Here is an 8449-nt window from a genome sequence, read left to right on the forward strand (position 1 = left end):
ACCCGCCATTCTTTGGAGCATTATCTCAATTCATTGAGGTTCTGCTTCCCAGCATATGTCGACAGTTTGGCTCATATAAACTCACTAAAATTCTTTACAGGTTTCAATGGTTTTTTTTTCGTTAACAGAAGAAATGTACAACTTTAACCTAGACAACGGGGACACTAAAATTGTTAAAGTTCAGTCACCAGTTCAAATGGAAACTGCCTCCAAAAATGAAGAGAAGCCTGAGACTCGAAGGGCAGCAAAGAAAGAATTAGAAAGTTCAAGGGCAAAGATGTGCCATTAGAGACCAACGCTAAGGTCAGTCACAACCTCGTAGTCCCAATTACTATATACACATGTGAAACTGGGCAGGGAAGAAGGCCGATAGAAAAAAGATTGCTTCATTGGAAACACGGTGTTGGAGGGGAGCTCTATGGATACCCTGGACCACCAGAAAGATGAACAAGTGGCTTCTAGAGCAAATAAGCCTAAACATCACTGGAGGCAAAAAATGACCAAACAGAAGCTGTCCTAGTTGGGGCACATCATGAGAAGGCAGTGTTATTGGGAAAAGACAGTAACACTCAGAACAAAAATAGAAGGCGGCAGGAAGAGAGGGAGACCAAGTGTGAGGCAGGTTGCTTCCATAAAAGGGTCCTAAGTGTCAGTGTACAGAAGCTGAGCAGGGCTGGTGAGGACAGGACATTGTGTTGGAGCCGACTCAACAGCTCATTACAGACACACACACACATAAAAAAAGACAAAAATCATAACTACGGAAGTGTGAATGAAAGGAGCCACATGCTAACCTGACACACACACACACACACACACACACACACACACACACACACACACGTAGCATCATGTGGAGGTTTTCCCAGAATCTCATTCTCTGCTTGGTGCTGGGTTAGGGTTGGTCACAAAAGAAATGATCTGGAAGGAGACGTAAAAAAATAGGTATACTGATGCTGAGAAGTTGTTGTGAGGCAGGTGCTCTTCCAGCTCATACAGATTGCTGCAGTAGCCGGCCTACCTGGTTGGCACAGGCTACGGTCAGGTGTGCAGCTCCCGTCTCTCCAGTCAGCTTCTCCAGGTCACGGGCAGTTCATGTGTGGCTGCTGAGTGTGCCTGTGCCATCACCCACACCATCAGAGTGTGGAAGCACTGAGCCACTGGTTTAGATTCCAGGCTGTACACATCAGTGAGGATTTTTCCTGGATTTCCTCCACTTCATGTCCATCACCTCTTTCTGACCGAGACCCAGTTCCAGAGGCAGGGTCAACAGAGTTACCAGGTCCCAGGACTGCATATGATGTCATTCATATAGTAATAACATAGCAATTCTGCTGCTCCGAACAAGCCCAAACTGCTATACCTTGAAGCTGGGCAGTGGGGAGATAATTTTTTTTTTTTAAACTTTGGAATTAAAAAATGTAAGGTAAATAAGTAATGATGGTTTTAAATCATTATCATATTAAAATTTAGTACAACTCAGACAAAATTGAAGAGACATATGTCATTTAAGGAGAAGATATTACTAACATCTAACAAAAGGATACCAGCATTTAAAATATTTCAATATTTCAAGGAATTAATAAAAATCAACAAGAATAAACCAGGAAATCAAATAGAAAAACAGTCAAGGAATATGAAAAGGCAACTCACTGGAGAGTGCTAGATAGCTAACAAGCTTTAATGGATACTTAAACTCAGTGTAATTAAATAAATTTAAAAGGAACAGTGAGGTAACTATTTGAACCCACAAAGTAGACAGAATTCAGATAATCCCAAGTTGGGTTTTCTCAAGCACTGGAGGCAGTGGGGCCCCTGGAACTAGTGGAAGTTTAAACTGTCATAGTCATTCTAGAAGGGCTCTGACTGGTAACTGAGGAAATTAAATGTGTATGCCCCATGTTACAGTGATCCTACTCCTGCATCAGCATCACCTTCCACTCCAGCAAAAGCAGCTCACAGCCAGGCCTTCCAGGGGCCTTGTCCAAGGATATTCAGAGCAGCCCTGTGAGGCATGGAGTGGAGAGATCCTCACAGCCTGTCACTCTGAGGAGGGAGAGGAACATGCGCTGGATGCTGCCATAGAATACATGCAGCTTTTAGAAGCAATTAACTCACTGCGCCAGAAACATAAATAAATCTTTTAAAAAATTTAAAAGTTATGCTGAGTCTAAGATCTTTATTTCAATGTTACTTATGTGAATTAAAACATAAATATAAAAAGTCATACATATTTATCTTCAAATACATATAATCTCTAGCCTAATATTAAACATTTTATAGTGGACTAGAAGCCCGATGCATGAAGATTCGTGCCAGAATGGGCCTTCCTTTCCCTGGCTGCCGGCACCGCCTTCGCTCTGGCCAGAGCCACCTTTCCACCTTCCCACGTTGCCCAGAGGCCTGGGGCAGCTGGGGGCGGGGTGGAATGCCTGCGTCATTGCCATGGCGATGACACAAGCATCTCGCCCCGGCTGCTCAGCGACTGCATATGCAAATTAACCCACCATCTTTGTTGGGTTAATTTGCATACTCGCTCCTGATTGGCTGGTGGGCATCGCGAAGGTATGGTCAATTAGCATGTTACTCTTTTATTAGGTAGATTGTTTGTGAGGGATAAGTGTGGAAATGTGCTTGGTGCTGAAGGGGAAACATCAAATAAGACTGTATGTATATAATTAATCAAGCACTCGTACCTGAATTTCAAATCAGTAGAATTTGGGGAGCAAAGAAGAGAGATGAGTAGAGACTTTGAAGACATGTACAAAGCGACCTCAGGACCGAGTTGGCCCAAAGCTGGCATATTTTTCCAATATTTTATCATCGTCTCACCCACACCAAATCTACCCAGCAGAACTTCTTATAAATGACCTTTATTGAGTCTTTTTTCCACAGAAGTCAACTTTATTTTCATTAAATTAACCACCCACTATGTTTTTTTTAAATAAAGAGATAAATTCATTTTTTAAATTATGTTTTTAAAATTATAGTTGACATATGATATTATATTAGTTTTAGATGCACAACATAATAACTTGACTTTTATATACATTATGATGTCATCACCATTAGTCTAGCCACCACCAAATGTATTCTCCCATTTTATGTAACCATGTAATGAGATGACAGGGACAACACAACCAGCCTGGAGAGACTGGGAGCAGACATTGGTAGGCGGGCCTTGTGGGGAGGCATCCCCTCACTGGGGTGAGCATCAGGAGTGACTGTACCGGGCCCAGCAGCCAGCATGTCACAAGCCAGGGCATCTGCCAGTTTCCACACAGGAAGTGTGGGATGTTGGTGGTATTCTGGAAAGTCAACACATGGAGTTGTATTAAGAAAAAAATAGTGTACCCAGCAAACAAACGAATGATGACCTTGAGATTATTGCTGACAATGAGATTAAATTTAAATGAAAAAAGAAAGCTGATTAAAAGGAAAAAGAAAGATTATATAGATAAATGTCAACATAGTAAGCTAATTATCAGAATTCATAAAGTTAATTCAAAGAATAAATATTATATGCTCAGTACTATAAATTTAAACATTTGCACTTACACTGTTAATAGTAAAAATACAAAATGTTAAAAACAGGGCGATTTCATTTGGTTCAACCAGATAATAGCATAGTTTCACGCTTATAGTTATAAATCTGGTTAGAGTGAAATATAAATGATGTAGAAAAAAATGAGGGATTTAAAATGTAAAGTTCTTAAGAAAAGAAAAAGAATATATTTTGCAAGAAAGATGCTGTGGTGCATTTACTGAGCCATCAAATTTCTATAAATAGTTTTAGTTTTCCCTACTTATGAAATAAACTGTGCTAATGAGATATTTGGTTTGTATACAATGCCAATTGTGTATCAAAGCTGTATATCGAAATCTGTTCTACAGAATTGTAATAGGTGTGCTTTAATTGTCCTCTGAGGAGCGTCTCAGGGAAGGCAGAGGCCAACAGAACCGCTGTGCCAGGCAGGTAATCTGGTTTTTATTTTGTAAATTGGGGGTTTTGTTGCTATTGTTGTGCACTTAGGATATTTCTTCAGTTTGACTGGTCTGTGTCATTCTATTGGACCTTTATTCTTAGGCAGTGCTTTGGACTGGGGAAAGCTTTGCTGCTTTCTTAGTGCTTGTGTCTCAGGTGTTTGGGCTGCTTCTGCAGGAACACATGCAAGCCTTCACTTTGTCTTCCAATGTCTCTAATCTTGCATCCCAAGGGTTCCTTGTTTGCATCTGTCTTCGGAGGGACCATCTCACATTGTCCTCTGTTTTTCATTCGACTTTCCACAATATCCATTCTGCTCATCACACCTCCAGTACAGATTTTAATTTTTATATTGCACTTTTATTTGTGAATCTTCTGTTCCATCTCATATTATTAACATTTTCTACCCGATTAAATTAGTTCACACATTTCTGCTCCAGTTTGTTTCTCTTGTATGCTATTGAATATAACAGTAGTATTTATTACTATTACATTATAATAGTAATTATTTTTTTCCTCTGATTTCCATAAGTTGTTTCCACTGGTCTTTTTTTTTTTTTTTCTTTCTTTCTCTGAATCCTCAGCATGATGCTTTGCTTATCTGCTTATTTTAGAATATTTTTATAAGCCCAGGGTAAGCTATTTTTTTTCTACTCACTCTTAAAGAAAGTAAAATCTCACCAGACAAAACCGACAGACCTATTGACTTCATATTCCAATAGCAATCTGCTCACATTTTCCTGGATCCCCTTCTCACAACCATCTATAGGCAGTGAGCTCCTGTCCAGCTCCTGGCCCAGTGCCTTCCTGTTCTCAGATGGTCATCTTCTATCCCACTGCCCGGATCTCTGACACTTGCAAAGACAGAGTAAGGAGACTATTTTATAAGACTCAGAGCAGACTACTTCAAACATCTACCTCTTTCCTTACCCATTTTCCTGTGGGAAATACACATCCCTACATCCAATGCCTCCGTGCTGGCTTCCCAGGCCACTCCATCCCCAGTCCCCACACATTCCGGCGCTGACACTGAAAGTCTTCACTGTCTTTGCCACCAGTGAGTTAGTGATGAATTAGAAATTGCCCGGGCACTTGGACTGGAAAAGCACACTTACCGCATAGGCAGAGAGCGTCGTGTCTGTCTATGAAGACTTGAACTTTCTCAACAAGACAACCGGAAGAAGGTACAGGATCAATGAAAGATCTCCCCCTTACTTTTAGACAGGGATGCTAGCTCTGATTCAGGCAGCGGAGCATGAGTGGTTTAGGAAATTAATATTTCAGAAGTGGTTGTTCCATAAGCTTTGCATTCAGTATAAATATCTCTCATATTTTGTCAACAGACTTTTACATTATCTTTTATTCCTGGTTTGGGTTTGAAGATATTATTCATGAGTATTAGTGAGTACCAGCCAAAGTCTTTTTAGAAAGAAACTATTATACCTGAAATGAACATAATATTATTTGTCCATTGTGCCTAAATAAAAATAAATTTAAAAATAATTAAATAAGAGAAGCCCCACATTTTATCATAAGCTATAGACTTATGAACTTTTTACCTCACCATTTCTACTTTTTCTTTATAGCTTTTAAAACACTAGGTTTCCTTTCATTACCACTTAATTTTATTTTTTCTTCTGAATATTTTTAGTTTCTGCTAATTCTGACACTTAACTTTTTTTTTTCTATTCCTATTTTCTCTCAATCAACTACAAGTATTTTTCTTCTCAGTTGCAATTGTTTTTGTCTTTTCCTACATAATAACAATGTGAGAATTTCCCTCTTCTTCTGGCATTTATATTTCCAGTTTCACACCATGGCAATTAGTTACACAATACATTCTGAAATATTGAAGAGTGCCTACCAGGACCCACAGCAGGTAGTGGCAGATTGGAATGCTATGCTTCCAGCTCAGTACAGCCAGTCAACTTTCCAAATAAATTATTTAGAAAATGCCATTCCTCTTCTTGCTGGGAGCACACGGAAGAAAGAAAAATGAAATCAGCATTTTTTACTGCTCACTCGGCATAAATCACTATTTTTGGGAGCAACTGACCATTTGCAAACCTGTATTTGAATCCATTGTTTGTCTATGTTATATTAGAGTTCTAAATTTGAAAGAAACATAGTCATTTTTCCCAAGAGATTTTGATGATTATACAAAAGCATAAACAGCACTTTAATGTTTACATATATTTTGTCTTTGCTCTAGTCTATGTATAGATGAGTCAGTGGAGAGGAGTGAAACACGCAGAAGAAAGGAAAAAGGAGGCAGTGGCTGGTGAATCTTCAGAATGACCACTGCCCACTCCTCCTGTGCTAAAGATTTGTTTGTGTTCATCTCTTAGAGCTACTCCCGCTGTTCTGCACTTCCTGACAAATTACGTGTTGTCATCATATTGTAAATAACAGTTGGGGAATATGTAATGAAAAATCTCATGGGCCGAGCAAAGCATCACATTATTAATTTGTCAGAAATGCTATTACCTAGAGAACCAGTTTTAAAACTGCAGCGTTTGTAACATGGCAGCAGAGCGACTCACACCGAGCAGCTTTTAGCAGCACCGGCAAATGCACGGGGAGAGCACGGCCTGCGTGAACTTTTCTCAGGAATGCCAACAATACCTTAACTTTGTGGTGTTTTTCTTAATGTTGAAAAGGCACTGAAAATTAAAAAGTTCCAAAATATTTTAAGAATACATTTCAGTCAGAAATCCACTCTTCTCATTCATGTTTCTAGTTGCAATTTGTTTGACTGTATGAAACTGTGATATTTGACTTACAAAAAAATAGTGAAGAAATAACCCTCTGGTCCTGCCCATCCTCACTTTGGTAAAATCTCATCTGCCTACCTCTCATGAAATACATTATTAGTCAAAAAGGAAAAACGTATGCTGAGAGGTAACAGAAAGCTACGACTCGATAAGGGCTGACATTGAAGAAAGAGCTGGAAGCTCTGAAGCATTCTCTTTGTGTCCCGCACACAGACGGGCGGCAGGTCTCCTGCAGCTGCACACAGAGGTCATCAGCTGGACTCCTTCCAGTGTTTGTCCCGTGGGGATTTCACATGACAGCTCAGTGAGAACGGGAAGGGAAGCAAATTCGATGAGTCACATGGTAAAAATTACCTGTGTTTTCCTTCAAACCTTTATTAAAATTGGTTATCTTGGAAAATATTGATGAATTTCCACAAAACAAACAAACAAAAAAAGAAATATCAAAAACATGGTGTATATGTTGTAAGTCACTTTTCTTATTCTATCGCAAATATTTCTAATTTTGTTTTGCTGCAGGGCAAGGGGGAGGGAGATTAAAAACTACATTATATGACAATAGCAACAACAACAAAATTAATGACTTTGTTACCATTTTTTCCCTTTGAATTCCACTCCCCCTCTCCTCAGGAGTAAAGTAATAAACTCTATGGATTGACTACTCCTTATGAGATTATTTTGCATTTGTAACTTTACCAAGTATAACATTTCCACAGACATAAACTGAAGTGTCACTCCTGACTACATACCTGAAACTAAGAATTTCACTGAAAGGAGAGTTTTTACACTGGATCCAACAAGCCGCTCTTTAAAGAGACACTCTCAAGTGTCCTTGAAAGAAAGGAAATTCACTCATACAACAAGCAAAAGAATCCAAATAGGTAAGTGCATTTGCCTCTATAAGAAACATATCAGATTTACTTTATTTTCCCTTAAAAATGTTATACTTCCTAATTAATGGGTTAGCAGATAATTATGGCTGATGAGGAGTTGAGCTTGGATTTATAATAAAATAATATTTTAATAAAATTATAAATATGTCTGAACAGAAATCTGTAACATAGTTCAAAAAGAATATTGTTTTAAATTATTCTAAATTAAGAATTTGTCTAAGCAGATGAGACAGAATGATTATGTACTTTGCCCTCTAAGAATAGAAGAAAGGTTAAGTTCTTAACCTTTTAATAAAAATAAGGTAGAAATTTAAAATACAGTGGCAAGACTCCCTGTTTCAGCTCTAACAGGTGAAGACCCTGGTAGTCGCCACTCTTATACTTACAACAAGAATCGCTGACCAAATTGACACCAGCAATTTTTCTTGGACCCCTTAGAGAACTTCTAGCAAACACCACCCTACAGTCTGGGAAGACGGGCAAATCTAGGGAGTCCCTACCATCTATCTGCCTAATGAGCAGAAGCCAATGGAGCCTTAAACTGGTAGCAACACTAAGTGGGATTTTGACAAATAGGTGCAGGGGGAGTATTGACTAGCATGAGAATGAGAAACTCCTGGGAGCTTCAGTCTTTCAGTCTTATGAGCTCCTAAACTTTCATGGGCTTCAGCTGCAGGAGACCCTTCATTATCACAGGAAGAACTGAGAAAGACCCCTTCATTACTCGCAGGGAGGAGAGATTAACAGTCATTATGAAACACAACTACAGCATTGTCCATAGCAAAGGGAGAAAGGAA

Source organism: Eptesicus fuscus, chromosome 16, assembly GCF_027574615.1.
Source record: "Eptesicus fuscus isolate TK198812 chromosome 16, DD_ASM_mEF_20220401, whole genome shotgun sequence".
NCBI classification, from domain to species: Eukaryota; Metazoa; Chordata; class Mammalia; order Chiroptera; family Vespertilionidae; genus Eptesicus; species Eptesicus fuscus.